A 21,646-nucleotide genomic window follows, 5' to 3' on the forward strand; every position below is an offset into this window, starting at 1 on the left:
GGGGAAGACACACAGCTTGAGGAATCAGCGGAGGGAACTCCAGGCCTCCAGTTACTTTCAAGTGTATCTGACACCGTATTTTACAAGTTACCTTTTAGAATTTTATATATTTTAAATTATTGTTTGAGACTTTCATCTACACATGCAATGTGGTTCAATTATACTAACCTCCAACTCTTCCTGGATCATTTCTACACCACCTCCTTCCAATTCCACGTCCTTCTCTTCTGTTGTTGTTTTCATTACCTGCTGTGTCTAAATAGTGCTTCCAGTGTATAAGTGAACCTGGACCACATGGAGGTGGACGATCTTTTGGGGCATGGTCAACCTACCAGGGATCACACCCCTAAAGAAAGTTGACATCCTGGAGCAGCCACTGACTTCTCAGTAACACCTCCAGCTAAGAGTGTGTGCTTAGGTGACTGTGCCCCATGGAATGTTCTAGGCTTTGATCTTTTTAAACCTACTTTATTTGTTTGTTTGTTTGTTTTTTAATGGCTCTACTTCCCTTCCAACCCACCAAGCCTAGGTAGGAGAGAAAGAAGGTTAGTGGGAGAAGGGGCATAGTTCTCTTTGGCTACTTCCTGCTGCTTAGGGGTGTCAGGTTCTTAGGGGCAGCACCCATCTCTGTCATTATCGACAGGATATTCCACCAGCAACAGCAAATGCAGCGGCACATTTCTCTCCCTTCTCTGGCTGTCTCATCCAAGTGTTCTCGCGGCCCTCCGTTTTCTCTCCCTCTCTGGGCTCTTGCGAACTTTGTCAGCAGGAAACTGCCTCATGCAGGAGGCATGGTCTTTGCCAGCTGGAAAAGAACACAGGACCTCTCATGAGGCTGTTACCATCTGTGGACAAATTGGAGAAAGTCCCCATATCCCACACCAGGGATTAAAACAAAAACATATTTACAGAGCATAACTGAGTTTTAAAAGAAACCAAAACTTTCACGACAAAATTTTGTCTGGCTTATAAATCCAACTAATTTGGAGTAAGGCTTTTAACATTCAGGACATATTGTGGTTATTAATTAAAAATTCAATTCTATTAAATATTTTTTAAAAATAAACACACTTTTAAGTGAAGTATAACAATAGTGAATCTAGAGAAAGGGTTATTGTTCTGGATTTAAGGACCAGAATTTCTTGCTTCAATAATGTCAATAATTGTTATGGGCCCTGTTCACCCTCTTTGTCTATGGTGTCATTTTCCATTCTTCACATGGCAGCCAGTAAAAAATGTCCAAAATGCAAATCTATGTTCATTGTTTAAAATACTCAGTGACTTCAAATTCTGCACAATGTTCAAACGCCCTCCCATGACATATTGGGCTATAATATCTATTTAACACTCCAAATTCATTTATTTTTATCACTTATCCTATCGTGTAATCCAGCCACCAAGTCTTCTGCAGTCCCTGTAACTGAACAGCTGCTGAGCTCTCTCTAACTTCTGGCTTTCCCAAGCTTGTTTCTTTTTCCTGATTCTTTCACTCATTAGTTTTGGGGCTAGAACAAAACATTTAAAAAGCATTCTTTAGATCTTGCTTGCCGGTGTATCTTACAGGAGACACAAGCCTGCTGTGCTTAGTGTAGTTACTCTTGTAACTTCATTGCATGCGCTTCTGTCTCCTGTGATTCCAGCTTCTCTTAGTTCCCACCCCGATGTTAATTCCTCCAGGGTGAGGACCACGTGCATCCTTCTCTGCTATGTTCTGCAAGACCCAATGCACACAGGCTATGCAGGAAATGTTGTCTGCTGGAGTCTTGGTCGTGAAGAACAAAGCTGACTTCTGGTACCCAAGTACTAGATAGGGACGGCAAGGAGTCCTTTTGCTTGTGTTGAGAGTTTGGGGATGGGAGAATTAAAGACACAGTTTTGAAGGATGAAGAGATACAGAGAAGCAAGAAGATTTATATAAACATTTTATTTGTTCTAATGTCACTTGACTAAAACCAGATAGTTGCGTATCCGTCATTTTTTTCTTATACCAAGTTACTAGGAAAAAAAAATCACTATTTTATTAACAGTACCCATAGGGAATACTGATGTTTTTCTCTAATGTAGAATAGCTTATAACACAAAATGGATACATGTGTTTGTGACTGACTGACATATTGAACTGATGTGCTGTGACTACCACGCGGGCACTGTCCTTTCCTGGCAAGAATTACCCAAAGCAGTTATTCATACTGTCTTCTATATACTGAATTCTATGCATTTAAATACTTATAAATATATTTATAGGGTTTAAATACACAATTAAATAAAACTTAAATATGTTGGATTTACGTATATGTGTAAAGACCGTTTTGAATTTTTGCAGATAATACTTGTAGTGAAGATGAAGCATCTGTCCCACTGCATGCTTCGCGTCATTGTACCACTACACTTCAGACGCAGTAATGAGACTTACTCATACTTCCAGGAATTCTGCCAAATTTCTCTTGAGTTGCAACGCAGCATTGAATTCGTCTTGAATTTCTTTTTGTATGACTTGCTGGTGATAGTGAGACTGTACCCATCCCAAGTTCTGTTTTACCACAGTTGAAAAGAAGTCCTGTTATACTTGCAAGCAGCCGCCAGAGTACGTACTCATTGTCCCCTTATATTTTATAATGCGCTCCTCACCGAGATGATGAACAAGCAGAATGAAGACAGCTGTTTGTTGGCTCGTCACTGAGTTCTCTGATGTGTAACCCAAGCCTAGCAAACAGCAAACTAGAATGTTTTTAAGTTCCTGGGCAAATGCACTGACTGAAGATTTTCATTGTGTGTTCAGGTTCTGTCTAGGGCAAAGATCATTCTGGTATTCTGGGTAGGAAGATGTTGACCCCTTGACGTGGGAGAGGTATGGGCCGTGGAAGTTTCATTTTCAGCAGGTCTGAAGACAGGACTCTAGGGCAGTCATTACTTACAAGCCTAGCTGCGAAGCACTGCAGAGTTATTCTCAGGAGGATGGCTGTGGCCACTGGAAACCTTAGCCGATGATCTCAGAGCCCACTTATAGCAGGTGATTCCTGGGAGACACATCAGTAGCCAGGCAGTGATGCCAAGAATGATCTCATCTGTCCGCCAACAGCTGCTATGAGAAAAATGACTTCTCTTCCAAATGTTATGAATGCTTCATTGGCAACAATCTACCCTTGAATGATACTGAGAAAGAATTCTGGGGAATTGAGTTCTTTGGTGTAAATAAGTATGAAGGTAATGATAGTTGATAAGCTATAATTCAGGTCCTGAGGCCATTAGCTGGGAGTTTTAAAAAAGTATTTTTATTATCTATCTATCTATCTATCTATCTATCTATCTATCTATCTATCCATCTATCTATCATGTTCAGGGTCTTACTATGTATCCTTGGCTGGCCTGGAACTTTCTAAATATAGATCAGGCTGGACTTGAACTTAGAGAAATCCATCTATCTCTGGCTCCTAAATACTGGTATTAAAGTCATGCACCAACGAACCAGGTTAGGAGGGAGCTATTTATCGAAGTAAGAATCAATTAATTTGAGCTTCCATGAAGAGAAAAGAACCAATCTTTCCTCTCTCCCGCCCTCTTTTCCTTCTCTCTCTTTTGCTTGTTTTCTTTCCTGTTGTCACCATCACCATCATCATCATCAGCAGCATCACCACCACCATTATCGTCATTATTATTATCATTTTAACTTAGAAAAAAATTAATCTGTAGCTACCGACTTCGTGAGCTGCCATATAGGTTCCGGAAGCCAAAGCGAAGGCCTCTGCAAAGGCAGCAAGTGCTCTTACCTGCTGAATCCTTTCTTCAGCATTCACTATTTAAAATTTTCTGAGTCAGGCTCCCATAGCCCAGGAACCCCCAATTCTCCAGTCTCCATTTCCAGTGTGCTGAAACTCCAGCACACACAACCACACCTGACACAAAGGAGCTCTTTTTATTTTACAAATCTATCTCCAGTGCCTGGTACTTATGGAGCAGCTGGTTAGCCGGGGAGACTATACTCCTCATCAGCAGTACAGCAGTGTGACTGAGATGCAGCCCTGTGGCTACTTTCCCAGCTTCCTCTGCATCTAGGTCCCAACAATGCACTGTACAGGGAGTGATCTCTCTTCATCCTGAGATGATGTGGCTAAGCATCAGCCATTCAGTTTTCCAAGATAACGTTTAGCCTGTTGTGAGGCTAGGTGTGGGACGTGTAGTAGTGGACTCTGAAGAGATCCTCAGAGGTTACAGAGCCACTCAAAGAAGCATCTGGATTGAATTACCACTTGGGCAAAAGGTGCTACTCAAGAGTATCTGATGGGGCTGGAAATAAAATTTCAGGTATATGAGCAACAAAATACGGGACTTGCTTGTGAAAGTAGTTGGCCAAACCCAAGTGCATAAGAAAGATTTGATAGTAAATGCATGAAGTCAAGTGACTTCCATTATACTATCTCAAGAAGTTATGGAACCAACCTAGTTGTCTGTCAACAGATGGTGCGTAAAAAGGATGTGGTGCATATTCACAATGGGATTTTTTTCAGCTATAAATAATAAAACTATGTTCTCTCTAGGAAAGTAGGTGGAACTGGAGATTATTGTTTTAAGTGAACTAAGCCAGATCCAGAAACACAAATATCATGCGCCCCCTCATTTGTGAATCCTAGATTTTATAGAGGCATATAAAATCAGAAGTGGATATATAGTATGAAACTGAAGCAAAACTGTCTAGGGAGGGGAAGGGGAGTACTGGGAGGGAAGGAGAAAAAAGACTTGGAGGGATGCAGAGGAACATGCTTAGACTACATGCTATACTTGTATGAAAATGTCTTTATGAGACTCAGCATTATGTATAAGAAATGTACACAAATAAACACATGAAGAAAAAGAAAGATTTACAGCATCACTGCCTAGAGATGAGTGCCTTGGTGAGCAGACTTCACTATTACAGGCTGTGCATACATTCTTTTTTTTTTTTTTTTTTTTTTTTTTTTTGGTTTTTTGAGACAGGGTTTCTCTGTGTAGCCTTGGCTGTCCTGGACTCACTTTGTAGACCAGGCTGGCCTCGAACTCACAGCGATCCGCCTGCCTCTGCCTCCCTGCTGTGCATACATTCTTAAGAACCGCTTGCATGGCCATGAAATGTTGCTCAACCATGATGACACCGAGAAAAAGTAGAAACTGTAACCCAACTTCCTGATGGAAATTTGTAGAACAATCATTAAAGGAGTTAATAGGAGCGTATTCCTTTAGCATCTAGTCAAAATAAACTGCAGGACTCTGGGTAGGATTTTCAGAACTCTGTAGTTACTGTTGGACAAGCTGAATAAAACACACAAGGATCCTTGGAGCCCATGGCACACCAAGAGCATCATTTTAACCTTGTGGCAAGACTAACCATTGGAAATTAGCCAACTCGGTTCTGCTGGGCTTCAAGTTCTTTTAGCAAACCACTTTAATCCTAGTAACGCAGATAAAGCTGACAGCCAACAACAAAGCAATGGACACAATATCCAATGCTTTACAAATGCCACCAGCTTCATAGCTTCACAAGCAACTGTCACAATCCCCACCTCACTGGAGAGGAGGTAGTTGCCCAAGAAATATTATCAATGCCATGTAAATATTTAATATTTTGATCCATAAAGGATCTATGTATTTGCTAGTAATTAGAAGAAAAAAAAACCAGAAAACTTTTTTTCACACATTTTTTGCCAGATTCTATTAAGTATAATGTGAAAAGGATGAGTTATTTCTTCACATATTCAGTCACAAGTGCTTCTGATTTCAAATTCATTCATCTTATATTTATCTCCCCAGTGGTACTTGCTCCTTAGCAACCAGTCTCCATCTCTCTTTCTCTGTCTCTGTCTCTCTATATCTCCGACTCTCTCTCTCTCTGCTTTTTAAATCAGAGACCATTTAATTAAGTTTGGTTTCCTGGGTGAATAGTGGTATCTTAGGGCTTCCCAGCGATTAGTACAACAAAGGAATTTTCTCATAGGAATTTTGTGTGCAATGACCATAAACTTCAATTGAAAAAAGTGTGACTGCTTCTCAGGGCAAGTTTCCAAAAACATAAAGATAAAACCAGCTCGGTATCTTAGCAAAACATCTCTTTTCTTCTTTATGTTTTTTATTTGCAAGTGTATGGGCGTCTGCTCACCGTGTGTGTGCCTGGTACTGGAGAACGCAAAAAGGGGGTGTCAGATCCCTGGAACTGATGTCATATGCAGTTGTAAGCCATCACGTGGGGGTTGGGAATTGACCCTCCTCCTCTGGAAGAGAAGCCAGTGCTCTCAGCCACTAAGCCATTCCCACAGCTCAGTGACCTGCTTCTCCATGTCCTCTTATAAACTATTCTTGCTGTTGTGAAAGCAGTTTTGCTGTCCTTATCTGTGTCTCATAACTATTTATTGAATGCCTGTTATTTTTACAAACCATAAGAAATTAATATTTTTGATATGCTTTTATTAATTATCTGAGAATTTCAAACATACATACAACTTATTTCGATCATATTCAACATAATTTCTACTCTAACTTCTCCAAGGTCTATCCTCTCTCTCCACCTCCTCACACATTGGTATAATCTTATTTTTTTATTTATTTTTATAATGTGGTGAGTCCAATTTGTGCTGCTCATGTTTTCATGGATGTGATGTCCTCCACTGGAGCATAGTTGACAGACTAAAGGTCACACCTTTAAAGAAAACCGACTCTCCTTCCCCAAGAAGCCATAAACTATCAGTATCTCCTCAGTTTGGGGGTGGGGGCTCAAGAACCCTTCCCTTCTCCATGCTAGGATGTTGAGTGACTTGATCTTGTGTCACTCTTGGGCAGGCAATCACACCTGTTGGGAATTCATAAGGGTAGTGATTCTGTAACGTCTAGAACATACTGTCTTGCTTTGGTCCTTCCAAACCTCTGGCTTTTTACCAACTTCTGCTTCCTGTTCCATGATTTTCCCTGAGCCTTGGGGAGTTCCTGTGATATAGAAGTCCTCCTTGTGGCTGAGTACCCTACTGACACATATTCTCTGCACTCTACCCATTGTAAATCTCTGCACCAATTGTCATCCAACGCACAAGGAAACTCCTCTGAGGATGTCTGAGAGCTTCACTAATCTAGGGTAGATAGATACAAATTTAAAGACCAGTTTGATATTATATCCATTTAGCAGAATTAATAGTGATAGATTTATCTCCAGAACTTGTACATTCTCCAGCCATGGGCTCTTGGCTAGATTAACAGTACCAAACATATGTTTCATCCTGTGTCTTTAAATATAACAAGAGAGTAGTTGATTACCCCTGTGACATTCATGCTACTATTGCACCCTTGAGTGTATCCTATCATGCTCCCCCAAATGCTAAAAATATAAAGTAAACAGTTAACCCAATTTCAAAATGAGGTGTAGAACTAAACAGAGAGTTCTTGAAAGATGAAACACAAATGCCTGAGACACTTGTAAAAAAATTTTCAACATCCTTAGCCATCATAGAAATGCAAATTAAGAGTACTTTGAGATTTCACCTTACTCCAGTCATAATGGTCAAGATCAACATACAGACAAACAGAAAGACAGACAGCACATGTTGTCAAAGGTGCTGGAAAAGGGGGAAAACAGATTATCGCCAGTGGGAGTGCAAACTGATACAGCCAGCATGAAAATCATTGTGGAGATTCCTTAAAAGCTAAAAGTTGTTCTACCACAAGATCCAGTTATTCCACTGTTGGGCATACACCCCAAAGACTCTGTATCTTACCACACATTTGCTTATCAGTGTTCATTGATGCCCTGCTTATAACAGCAGAAACTGGAAACAGCCTAGATACCCATCAACTGATGAATGGATAATGAGAATGTGGCACAGTCACACAGTGGAATATTTGGCTGTTAAGAAAAATGAAAATTGAAGGTCAATGAATAGAGCTTGAAAAAAAAAATCATCCTGAGAGGAGTAACCCAGACTCAAAAAAGACAAATGTGGCATCTTTTCTCTGATATGTGGAGTTTAGCTTATAAGCTTTAGAAATGTGTGTTTCATTTTGAATATCCACAGAGGTTAAGTAGCCAGTGAGGGATCAGGAGGGAGGAGAGCCCCTTCCACAGAAGGGCAAACAGAACGTGGTGTTGTAAAGAGACAGAAGGTAAACTAGACTGGGAGCATTGAGTGGCAGAGGAGAGGGCATAGCAGGGTAAAGGAGGGAACATGAGGAGTGACAGCAAATACACCTTGATTGGTATTTTACCTCACAGAGTTCACAGCTGAGTCATACTGCTGATGGCTCCCCTCCATCCTCCAGTGCCTACATAGCACCTTCCAGCACTATGAAAGGTAGCCCGCAGTGAGGAAAGCTTATATTAGACTGAGTTTCCCATGTTCTGTAGCCAAAGTGATATAGAGTCTTCAGCAAGAGTCTTGCCGTCAAGTTACAGTGGTCAACCAACCTCAATGGCAGTAACATATTGTTTTGGGGCACCTCTGGGACACCCCTGAGCAACAACTTGAGCTGAAGGACCTTGTACTTGGCAGTGTTTATCATCATCATCATCATCATCCTCATCCTCCTCCTCCTCCTCATCATCATCGTTATTATTATTGTTGTTGTTATTGTTATTTAAAAGTCAATCTTTTTTATTTTTTATTTTTATTAATTGATTCTTGTTACATCTCAATGGTTATCCTATCCCTTGTATCCTCCCATTCTTCCCTCCCTCCCATTTTCCCCTTATTCCCCTCCCCTATGACTGTTCCTGAGGGGGATTACCTCCCTCTGTATATGCTCATAGGGTATCAAGTCTCTTCTTGGTAACCTGCTGTCCTTCCTCTGAGTGCCACCAGGTCTCCCCCTCCAGGGGAAATAGTCAAATGTGAGGCACCAGAGTACGTGAGAAAGTAATATCCCACTCTCCACTCAACTGTGGAGAATGTTCTGTCCATTGGCTAGATCTGGGTAGGGGTTTAAGGTTTACCGCCTGTATTGTCCTTGGCTGGTGCCTTAGTTTGAGCGGGACCCCTGGGCCCAAATCTGCCTATCATAATGTTCTACTTGTAGGTTTCTAGAACCCTCTGGATCCTTCTACTTTGTTATTCTCCCATGCTTCTCTCATCCAGAGTTTCAATGGGATGTCCTCCCTTCTGTCCCAGTTTCCTGGTAAGTGAAGGCTTTCATGGGACATGCCCCTTGGGCTAGTATGCAGATATAAGTGAGTATATACCATTTGAGTCTTTCTGCTTCTGGGTTAACTCACTCATTATGATCATTTCTAGCTCAATCCATTTGTCCACAAATTTCGGGAATTCCTTGTTTTTAATAGCTGAGTAGTATTCCATAGTGTATATGTACCACAGTTTCTTTATCCATTCTTCTACTGAGGGACACTTAGGCTGTTTCCATGATCTGGCTATTATGAAAAAGTGACTGGAGAGACAGCCATGGGTGCTGGGAACTGAACTCTTATATTTTTGGTTGTGAGCCTAGCCTTTAACTGCTGAGCCATCTCTCCAGCCCTTAAAAGTCAATCTTAACTTGCACAGAGTGGGCACATTGACATGCCATCATGGATGGGGAGGGGCTCTTGAATCTTCACTACTCCACGGATGTGGTCATAGACAGCTAGGGATTGCGATAGGCAGGGGGAGTAATACTCCTCAGTGCTATAGCCACTGGTAATGTGCACCTGCTCAAACAAATAGCTTCTTACTCAGACTTAACTTACTTACTTCAGGCAAATATGAGATTCATGTTCTATTTCCAGAAAAGGAGGGTCACTGGAGGCTGAGAGACTGAGGAGAATTTGAAGAGTTGTTGACTGATAATACATGCACTCTGAGCTCACTGCACTGGAATCAAAGCCAAGTGCTCAGCTAGGCAGTGAAGGGACTGCTAGATGCACACGCGTGGTCTCCTGCCTCTGTGTTCTTCTCTGTGAACTATGCTCGCTATGTGATTCTGTCATCCAGGTCTCTCCTCATTGGCAACTAGCCACTTATCCTTGTTTTGTGTGTTGACAACACAAAGTGCTGAGCAGATCAGTGCTGCCCTGATGAGACTTCTAGGTTCCTTCCATGAGACGTATATCCATAGACTGAGCCTTGCTGGGAGGAAGTGCTTATCTAGATGAGTAGAGAAGAACCAATGGGCAGTGCAGCCAGCCAGCAGATATACAGTAGAAGGCAGCATAGCTTATTTCTGCATCAGGAAGTCTACTGAAGAGAAAAGTTATGGCATCCAGTTCTAACTACTAACAGTACGGATGCTGCTAGTATTACTGTTTTATCTTTAGAATTTTATGGAACACAAAGGAGAACCAGATCAAACCAAACCAAACCAAACATAAAAGCTGGAGAGAACAGTATTGGGGGTTGGGGGGAGGAATCCAATAAAATCTGAGGTTGCTTTAATTTTACATTGATGTCAAAGAACCTCCCGGGAAAGCTGCTATGCCCAGTTGGTGCACCTGAGCACTGGGCACTAGCAGGTGTTTTGTTAGTGATTCTGCATATCCTAATCATCCAGGGGGAGTTTCCACAGTCCCCCTGCCTTGATTCTCTGACAGGAGATTCTGACTTGATTGTTCTGGAAATGAGAGATTTTTTTCAAATGTCCGCTGTCCTCCCCTGTGTAGCAGCATTTAGCTGGCTGTGATTGGGATCTGCAAGGCCACCAGAAGGTTCCGTGCTTCCCAGTGGGGAAGCATGAGTTCAGGAGGTAGCAGGATTTCAGCCAGCTCTTGTCATTCCACCTATGGCCTTTCCTCCCTGTTTCTGCTTTTCTTCTTTCTTTTCATGGAGGGCCCAAGACTTTCCAAAAAGGAAGCGTTGCCTTAGAAGAAAGAGTGGGTCTGGGGAGAGGAGCTGGCGTAGGCTTGTTCAGCTCTCTATGACTCCATTCCTAGATGTGGCTGCCTGATGGAATGGCAGACCACAGGTGGTGGGAGATAAATTAGAGCGTGAGGGAATACAGTGCAGTGGGAAATAGTAAGTTAGAATTAAAAGTTGGATTTGTTTCTGGCTTTGCCTGAACACACCTGACTATGTGCCTGACTTTATTAGGATGATGATGATGATGATGATGATGATGATGATGATATATTGACTGGTCCATGAAGTGTCCTCTGGCTGAAGTAACTGGAGAAGAGAGGAAGTGTAAGGAAAAGCAAGGTAAGCAGGGCTAGGCAGGCTCCAGGCCCCTTATGGCCTAATGGCTAATGGGAAAGAAGCTGGCAGAATATCCTTCCCCCAGCACTGCCCTGGGCTCAGCAAATGTTGTAGGACTTCACAGGAGCCTGATAACAGACCCTGTTATTAGACCCACTCCTCTTTGTCCATTGGGCTTTATCCTCCTTCTCCATCATTTTCTCTTCTGCTTGAGAGTGGTACTTTCCCCCCCTCAACTTCTCCTGGTACCCAGCTAGATCTTATTGATCCTAATGGGCTACATCATTTTGGCTCCAGGGAATAGAAAGCGCTGCCTCCTAGTACCATGTGAGGTGATGTGCTAAGGTTGAAAGGCAATGATACAATCCCTTTGAGACTTAGTAGCTATAGCCACATCTGTCTCATCATCTCTGATGAATCAGGATGTGAGGATAATTGAAGGAGAGATAAACCTGTTTTTGTTATGATCCCAAGTGTGGGATGGGGAACAGTCTTGTGAGAGACCTGGTGATGTTAATCCACTAGAGGCAAACTACCTTGTGCGGGAGCTTGATTGTTGCCAGCTGAAAAGATCCTGTGGACACTCTGGGAGGAGATATATAAATGAGCCCCAAACTGGAGGTGGGGCCTTTGGAGACTTGGGATAGTTTTGGCTGTTCATCCCTCCATTTCGAGATGCTCCTAGAGAGAACTGTACAAGGTAAGGCTTCAGGGCTCTGGGCTCCTGCTGAGGTTTTGGGTTCTGGTTACTCCTGGTTCCAGCAGAAGATATCCTGCTGATTACGTCAGGAGAATTGTTCTTTGGAACTGATATCCTTATGGTTTTGTTATTGTATTCTCTAATCTTCTTCTCCTATTATTTTGGTTAGTCAGGTTATAAATGATGTACTCTCACTCAATAAGTTCGTAATAAAATATATTTATTAAGAAAATTGAGCCTACGGATGTGTTAAAGGGTAAAAGGGTAACACTCTACTCCTTCCAGACTTTCTGTATTTGAGTTAGGAGAAAGTTGTCCTGGAGGACAAGGTCTCCTTTTTTTTTCCCCCCCATGGTTGGTCTTATATATCTTAGGCTGGAACAATTTGCTGTGTAGCCATGAATGTCCTTATCTCACAGTCCGTTCTGCCTCTACTTCCCAGGTTCTGGGATTACAGGCCTGGGCCACCGCTCTCCACTGGGTCTAATGTTGACCCTGAGACTGCAGTGCCACATAAGAGCTGCACCAGTTCAGAGGCTTGGACCTTCAAGAATGGCAGGGTGTCCTTCAAGTGAATGAGGCCTCAAGGGCTTTAAGGAGTCCAATGGGCTTCAGGTCTCTGGTATTCCATGTTGGACTCATGGAGGGGTCAGTATTTTAACTCTACTTTCAGAGGTAGGAAATGACCAGAGTTACCAGCATAGCTTAAAGAAACCATCTGGGGTGGAGGGGAAGGTCATGAAACCTACAGTCTTTTTTTTTAATTTTTAATTTTTTATATATTTTAAAATTTTTTTATTAATTTATTCTTGTTACATCTCAATGGTTATCCCATCCCTTGTATCCTCCCATTCTTCCCTCCCTCCCATTTTCCCCTTATTCCCCTCTCCTATGACTGTTCCTAAGGGGGATTTCCTCCCCCTGTATATGCTCATAGGGTATCAAGTCTCTTCTTGATAACCTGCTATCCTTCCTCTGAGTGCCACCAGGTCTCTACAGTCTTTTTTTTTTTTAAATATATTTTATTACTTTATTCCTATTACATCTCAGTTGTTATCCCATCCTTTGTATCCTTCCATTTCTCCCTCCCTCCCATTTTCCCCTTACTCCTTCCCCTGTGACTGTAACTGAGGGGGACCTCTTCCACCTGAATATTCTCATAGGGTATCAAGTCTCTTCTTGGTAGCCTGCTATCCTTCCTGTAAGTGCCACCAGGCCTCCCCATCCAGGGGACGTAGTCAAATACGGGGCACCAGAGTTCGTGTGAAAGTCTTAAAAAAAAAACCTCACAGCACATCCAGAGTTGCTTAATGTAGGGCAATAGGGATAAGGTGATCCAACAAGGAGATGGTTGTACTTTATAAGCTCAGAAGGGGGTTTTTAATGTGATCTCAGATGAGAGCTTGGGACCAGGTGAGTCATGTCCGTTATGGAAAGACAGAATAGAAATAGAAAGTGTTCCTTTGTGTAGTGGTCACAAAATATGGAGCCCAAGGACAAGTGCACATAGATGGTCAACTGCGAGGGTAGCACAAGCATAGCTTGCTTGGATGAGGTGGCAACTAAGCTGGCATCCTGTGGTAAAACAGTAAGCAAAGCCAGCTTCCCTTTTAGACCTCCCATCTCTAATTTAGAAGCACCCCTTTCCCTTCCCGCAGTATTACTAATGCTCTTGAGGAATGGAAGGAGAACCCAGTAAGATCTTCAAACCACCCCCCTTGGGCCTTTACTGTACCTTGTAAAGCCACCACCCACATGCCCATTGGTGGGTGACCTGCTGGCTGGTACTATCAGCCCTTTTTGCTCATTCCTTGTTGTCCCTTCCCTATGGAAGAGCAGGAGGACTAATGCACAGACAGAGCATCTTGGCAGCCAGGGCTCCAGATGTGCGTAGCTTCCCTGCTCAGATGCACTCCCATGAGATCTGAAAGAAATGTGAGGCCCAGCCATGCTCCTGGGCTCCTCCTGCTTCTGCCGTGAAACCCCACACTGACAGCCCAGCGTTGTGGTGGCTGCCTGTATGAGGTGTCAGCCACCAGGTCTTCTTTTAGGAAGATTTCTAGTCATCGATGGATGGTTTCGTCTACAGATCGTAGTGGTTCACACTCAATTCTGAAAACCTCACCTGTAGTTGGATTATTTGCTTTGCTACCGATCCTAATAACCATCTTGTCATGTAAAAGATGCTGCTCCACAGAAGTCGATTTATTATCCACTGCACTTTGACTTGGTGGCTGCTAATGCAGAAGTCTGGCTTTTGTGTGTGTATGATGTAATTTGCAAAATCTGCCGCCATCCTGCCACACTTTCTTGAAATCTGTTTATGCTGTATTTTTAGTAATAAAATTTCAGATGCTTGCAGTCAATGCTTTCTTGTTTCCTCTCTGGGAGTTTGCTTAGGAAATGAGATGGCAGATAGCCTGACGTCTCGTCTCGTCTCTGTCCCTTATCATCTTCAGCGCTGTGCCGCTGGTTCACATCCCAGTCATCCATTACGGAGCAGACAATAGCTTCTCAGAACGTTTCCGTTAGTAGAGCATTTGAATGAAGATTTAATTGTGCATTCCTTTGGTGTTCTTTGCTGTTATGTGTGAGTCATTTTTCCTTCTCTCAGCTTTGTTTTGGACGGTTATTCATCTGACTACTGTTCATCACTCTGCACTCACAGGGCTCAGAGTGAGACTGAAGCAAACAGGCTGATAAGCAGACACCCGCTCTTTCTGTGTTCAAATTGATGGGTCTAACAGGGGCTACGGGAAGAACGAGACGCTCTGCATATGGCGGAGCTTCCTTTTGAGAGCAGGAAAGACAGTCTGGAGGCGTGTGTACGTTTACAAATACGGTGGCCACTCACATTCAGGAATTTGGAGTTTATATAGTTGATAGAAGTAGTGCAAAGAATTTTAGCCAGGGAGGAACGGATTTGGGTTTGTGTAGAAGACGTCTGCGTTTTAGAACTACACAGAGTAATTTCACTTCAGTCATATAAACACAGGAAGTGTTTTAGCCTTTGTTAATGTATATCCTCATTCTCCTAAAGTAAGGACATCATAATTAGAAGTAACTGTAAACAACTTAGCTAAATATAAAGACTAAGTCAGGATCAAAGAAAAATCTGTAAAAATGAATATTATTGTTTCTTTGATGCAGTGTATATTTATCTCAGGTTAGCTGTGGGGGCCCTGGGCAGAGCAGCCGTCAGCCTCAGCACAGACAGTGATGGTGGCTGTGGACTTCATGATGATGTCTTTATATATTCTAAATAATAACCCTCTGTCAGATGCAGATAAAGGTTTCCCTCTACTCTGTAGGTTGCCTCTTTATCCAAATGATGCTACCCTTTGCTGTATAAGAGCTTTTTAGCTTCATATGGTCGCATGAGAGGCTTCTTTATGCAGTAGGTGGCAGTTACCATAGAGTCTCACAACTGGTCAGTGTGTGAAAAATAAGAGACTTCAGAGTGCTCAGCCATAAATGGGAGGTCTACATCACAACCCTCTCCATCAAGGCTAAGGGATCTTTGAGGAAGTGGGGGATGGGAAGACTGTAAGAGTCAGAAGTAGTGGATGACTACAAGGAAACAGTATTTTCTAGACACACCAGGGGCATTACACATAAGAACTCACAGTGGATTGTGACAGCGTGCAGAAGATCCATGCAAATGCAAGCCAGACATAATCCCAGCATAGAGTGAGGAGGTGAGCATGAAGTCCCACTCTCTAGCTGAGAGCTATTGGCATTTGATAGCTTCTGGGAGAGAGAGAGAGAGAGAGAGAGAGAGAGAGAGAGAGAGAGAGAGAGAGAGAGAGAGAGAGAGAGAGAGAGAGAGGAATCAAAGTTCTGTAATGGTGGGACACCTGGTTTGTCCATCACACTCCAGGGTGGTCCCTGCACCCAAGAGTAGTTGGGTAACACAAATTCGATTAGACTTTTTTCCTTTCAAGAGAGGATGATGGAGATGATGGCATTGGGTGAATATGAAGGTAGGGGTGGATCTGGAGAGAGTTGAGGTGGTAGTAAATGTCATCAAAATACATTGTATAAAATTATCAAAGAATTAATACAAATATTTTTTAAAAACAACAAAAACTGCAAGCATTGTTTCTTATGTTATAGTCACTATACTTTCTTTATTCTTTGTAGGGTGATGATAAAATCTGACTCTAAGTATTATGGAGTCTGGACATTCTTACTCATAATAAAGTGTTTCTATACAACTGATTATGAGATTTGACTTGCTTGTGACCAATTTAATCTTTTAAAGATTTTGCCATGGAAAATGACTTAAGGTATAGTAACACCTTTTTCTTTTCTTTTCTTTTTTTCCTTTCCTTTTCTCCCCCCCCTCCTTTCTTTTTTTCTTTTTGGTTTCTTGAGACAGTTTCTCTATGTAGCCCTGCCTGGCTGTCCCGGAACTCACTCTGTAGATTAGGATGGCCTCAAGCTAGCTTGGAGAGCTGTTTGCCTTTGCCTCCTAAGTGCTGGGATTATAGGTGTGCCCTGCCCAAGGCCCTACCCCACTTTCCCCCCCACTTCCCTGCCCCCCAGCTAGTGATTCATTTCAGCAGGAGATCAAGACATTTTGATCATCCTTGCTTTGTAAGGATATTTGGGAAGGTGTGGTCTCTCAATGGGTGAAACATAGCAGCCATGTTTCTTTGTGAATTAACTAAGCCCTGTAGGAGGCACATATATAATTCATACACAATAAATATTCATACATACACAAAATAAATACATACAAAAGTCATAACAAAATAAATACACATTTACACATTAACTTTTATGTTTATTTTTAATGGGTTTATTATTATTTTTGTTGGGGTTACTACTACTGGGTTAGGGTTGTTCTTGCTCTGATGAAACACCATGACCAAAAGCATGTTGGGGAGGAAAGGGCTTATTTGGCTATTGTTTCCCTATTACAGTTCACCATTAAACAAAGTAATGGCAGGAACTCAAATAGGGCAGGAGACTGGAGTCAGGAACTGATGCAGAGGCTACGAAGGGGTGCTGCTTGGTGGCTTGCTCCTCATGATTTGTTCAACCTGTTTTCTGATGGAGGCCGGGATAACAAGCTCAGGGATGTTTTCATTTACAATAGGCTGGGCCTTCCCTGGCCAATCTCTCATTAAGAAAATGTCCTATAGGCTTTCTTGCCTACAGTCCAGTCATATGGAGGCATTTTCTCAACTGAGGTTCTCTTCTTCCAGATGACTCTCTCTATCTTGTGTCAAGTTGACAGAAAACTAGCAGCACAATTATTGCACTTTATTTTTAATTATTTCATTTTACTATATTTATGTGGGCTTGGGCCCGAGTGTAAATAAGTATACTCCTTTTGTACAGGACCCCTAGGAAGTCACAAGAGATGCCCTAGAACTGGTTGTAAGCTGCCACATGGGTGTTGGGAACAAAACCTGGATCTACTGAAAGAGCTGTAAGTGCTGTTCACTGCTGAGCCATCTCTCCAGTGTTACAACTCTAGAGACAGTGGGACCTGGCAGAATGGAGGTAATAAATGAGTTAGAGTAGAGTCCCATGCAATAGCCAACTTTATTCAGAGCCTCTGAGGGCTAAGAAAGGTTACCTGAGTGAAGTTCCCATGAGTTCAAGCTATATACAATCACAATGACAGGCCATAGCAAAAACATGTTTTCCCATAGAGATATATAATCAAATAATATCAGTGAGCAATAATAAAGAATCTGAAGTAAACTTTCTTCTAAGTGCTACACCTGGGAGGAACACAAAAACACACTCCAAGAACAATTCTGTGTTTTGAAGAAGCTGAGGTCACAAGACTCTGGTTTTCTTGGAGCATCCTTACAAGTACTCAGAATTCTCTTCAAACAACTCCATTCCTGGACCACGTTCCAACACCCTAGCCCTTATTAAACATACTTGAAATGTTGTGGCTCTGTGCATGTCCATGTGTGCTCATGTGCGTGGGAGTGCAGGTGCCCGTTGGAGGCCAGGAATACGAAGCTGGCCAGTGTCAGTCTGAAGTTGGACTTACAGATTGTTATGAGACAGCAGATGTCAGGTCTGGGAACTTAAGTCCTCTGCAAGAGCAGTAGGTGGTCTTAACTGCCAAGTCACCTCTCCAGCACTCTCATTTTTTAATCTCCTAACAAGAGACTAATTATGGGACACCAGGTGGTGTTGTGTTGTTAAATGTAAATGCTGGATGAACAAAAGCAAAGAGAGCACGTACAGGTCTGGCAAGTCTTTCCCCTACATCCCCCCTCCTCACTGTTTTTTGCTTTTGTAAATCTACTAATAGTAAATCTACTAATATTGCAAGGGAGGAAAAGACCTTTGAGAAGTCCTCATGCATGATGGGACACTTGAAGTTGAGTTAGGCTTATTGAAGGAAGGGTATAATAGCCTCCAGCGGAGAGGCACTAAGAAAAGCTAAGTCACAGGAAAGTTCTTGTGAGCCATGAGGGAGTTCATCCTTGGTTGGTTAAGAAAAATTCTCAGCTGAACTAAATTAGTCAGAACTGCTCTTTTTTTTTTTTTAAAGAGTCAGTGTGGATACATGAGCTTTGGGTATATGCAGTTCACGTGAATGAGGGCAGCTTGGCTTGAATAGTGGCAAGCAGAGAATCATTCAGTATGACCTATTTCATACATATATAGAAAATGTAATTTTGGCTATTTTTGTATTCCGATTGTAGACTAGTTCCCTTTTTAGCTGATCTACACTGTTGAAATGTACTTATTTTTAACCGCTTAGTACTCAGTATCAACTCATAAGATGGTACACAATTCTCAAAAGATGAAACTCAAATGGCTAAGCAATACTAAAACAGTCAACGTCCTTAGTCATCAGGGAAATACAAACAAATAAAAACTACTTGCAAGTTCATGTTATCCCCATCAGAATGGCTAAGATCAATAAAGCAAATGACAGATCATGTTGATGAGGATGTGAAATAAGGGGAGCACTTATCTATTGCTGGTGGCAGTGCAAATTTGTACAGCCACTATAGAAATCAACGGAATGGTTCCTCAGGGAGATGGGAATCAATCTCCCTCAAAGCCCAGCCATACACCTTTGGGCATATACTCAAAAGATGTTTCTTCCTACCACAGAGACACTTGCTCAACCATGTTAATTGCTGCTCTGTTCATAATAACTAGATATCTCTCAACAGATAAATAGATAAAGAAAATGTGGTACAATTACACAATGAAATATTACTCAGCCATTAAAAAGAGATGAAATCATAAAATTTGCGGGTAAATGCTGGAACTAGGGAAAAAAATCCTGAGTGAGGTAACCTAGACCCAGAAAAAAATTATATGCATTTGCTTATGTGTGCATATTAGCTATTATGTCAATAGTAAACATGCTACAATCTGTAGAACCACAGAGGTTATAGACACAGAGTAAGGGATTGATGGAGGAAGAAAGGGAAATAGAATACACAGTTATGAATGGAATGAGCTGGAATGGGAGAATCAAACAGGGTGGGGGAGGGAATACTGGGAGAGACAGATAAAATTAAGGAGTGGTATGAAAACCTAATACAGTAGAAGTTTTTTAAAAAATACATACATAAGTGAAATTGTCAAATAATAGAAAAGACAGAGCCCCACTTTCCATCTCTTGTCAGCAAATGAAGCTTCCAGTAGTGGTAATGGGTTACACTGAATTCAGTTGTTGGCCAAAGGGGCACCCTGGGAACTCCCAAACAACCTAGCCTGTTGCCAGGATGTAGGTTGCTCTCCAGAAACTGCCAGCCCAGGACCTATTGCTGAAGACAAAACCTATGTAACTAATTGGACGTGGAGAAGTTGAGCGGGTATCTACATCAAGCCTTCACCCCTCCTTGCTAGTGTCTTTGGTACAAGAAAGCACTCTGCATGCTCCTGAAGTGGAAATGGAACCACCATCCCAACTACAAACCCTTTGATCTACCTACAGTAGTGTCCTGCCTGCAAGATATGCTGCACAGTGGTGGCACAAAACTTGTGGGTGTAACCAACCAATATCTGATTTGACCAACGGTCCACTCCACTGGATAAAATCCATACCCAACACCTGCTAGGGTGACCAGGAACCTGAGACTAGATAGAGACTAGATAGCCCGGGGACCAAGGGTAGAACTAAATACTATCATTCTACCAAAGGAGCATACTAAACAGAAGGAATCTTAATGACGTCACAGGTCAGTGCCTGTTCAGCCATCATCAGAGAAGCAGATGGTAGCAAATGCAGAGACCCACAGCCAGACATCATGTAGAAAGTGAGAGATCTTGGACCACTCAGCCCTAAACAGAATGTCTCCACCAAATTCTTTCCCCTAGGGCTCAGGGAATCCTAAGGAAGAGGAGGCAGAAAGAATGTAAGAGCCAGAGGAAATGAAGGATCCCAAGGAAGCAAGGACTTTTATTCATAGCAGGGCCAATGTACACAGAAACTCAAGAGAGTCTGAGGCAGCACGGGCCTGCACCAGGAGAGATCCTGGAGCTGAGAGGTGAAGTGGACACATAGTTAACCCAGAAGCCACCTCTAGTGGATAATGGCTTGCAAATAAATAATGTTGGTTTCTCTAACGGAGTCTCACTTGGAAAATAAAGTACGCTCAAGGGTAGGCTGCTGCCTGTCCAGCAGAAGGCAGCCAACAGAAAATGAACTCAACACGATCTACGGCAGTTCCTTGTGTCATAATGTTGTGAGAAGGCATTTTGTTTAATTGTAAATGTTAACTTTCTCTTATTTTGTTTTCAATTTTAATTCTCTTTCTCTCTCTCTACAGATTTCTCTTGTATATATATATATATTGTGGCTTTTTTGAGTTTTGGGTTTTGATGGGATTCCTGAGTGTGCAAACAAGTGGGTTTCTGTGTCTATGTCTATTTCTTGGCCTTCTGTTTGTTTGTTTTATCCGATTCCAATGTGGATTTTTTGTTTATCTTATTATATTTTATGTTTATTCCTTAGAAGCCTGTTTGTTTTCTCAATGAGAGGTAGAAAGGGTGTAAATCCAGATGGGAGGGGAGATGGGGGAGTTCTGGGAGGAGTATGGTAGGAAAAGAAACCATTTTCAATAAAAAATAACACGTGCACGCTTCAGGGATCCATGAAAGGTGCAAAACCCATAGCGGCCTCCCCAAGCTTGCCGTAAAGCAGGAAACAATTGCTGGAGAAAGGGAGACTCTTTGGGAGAGACACCTGAAAATTTGGCAAGGAAGAATCCCTCCTCCGTGCTACTATCGGCATTGTCAATGAGGTCACTGGTCACTGAAAAGGAAAAATTCTTTGAGTTTTAAATGTAGAGAGACTGTTTCACAAGTGCACAAATAAAAATTAAAAATTTGACAGAGGAAAAGAAACTGGTTGCTCTGGCCCCTCTGAAATGTTATAGAAACAATTTTATCTGTATCTGAGAACTACAATGGAACAGCTGTTTTATAAATTCAAGCAGTTTAAAAAATATCTCATATGAATTCTTGATAATGAGATATGACAGCAAGTGCATAATTTTTCTGAAAAAGTACGTTTTCACAGGGAAATTTGCATGAAAATCACTTAATTTTTCTCTGAACGCTATGCTTTCCCAGGAATCCAGTAATTTCCTTTTAGTATTTGAAACCAATATCCTTCTTTTTCTGTCAGCTGTTGATGCCGGGACACTTGAGCTGGAAGCTCTGTTTCCCCCTATGGATGATGTGCTTCAAGTGAGGGCATCCTTCGAACTGGGAGTCAACGTGCTGATTTGGTATCAACACACTGAAGCAACGTTTCATGATAGGATGACAAAGAATTCAAAGTGAAAACAGCAAATGAGATGCAGAGCATGAA

At 42.1% G+C, this 21,646-nt stretch overlaps 1 protein-coding gene across 1 annotated transcript in view; it reads right to left on the reverse strand.

Annotated features, from left to right (window-relative positions):
- Positions 1 to 467: 467 nt before the first annotated feature.
- LOC311583559 (uncharacterized protein) overlaps positions 468 to 21,646 on the reverse strand; it is an 88,515-nt gene continuing 67,336 nt past the window's right edge. The window contains exon 2 of the transcript XR_014774568.1: positions 468 to 805. The gene's annotated coding sequence lies outside the window, so the exon portion shown is untranslated. The remainder of the gene's footprint in view (positions 806 to 21,646) is intronic.

This window comes from Acomys minous (assembly GCF_964271855.1).
Source record: "Acomys minous genome assembly, chromosome: 14".
In the NCBI taxonomy this organism is placed as follows: domain Eukaryota; kingdom Metazoa; phylum Chordata; class Mammalia; order Rodentia; family Muridae; genus Acomys; species Acomys minous.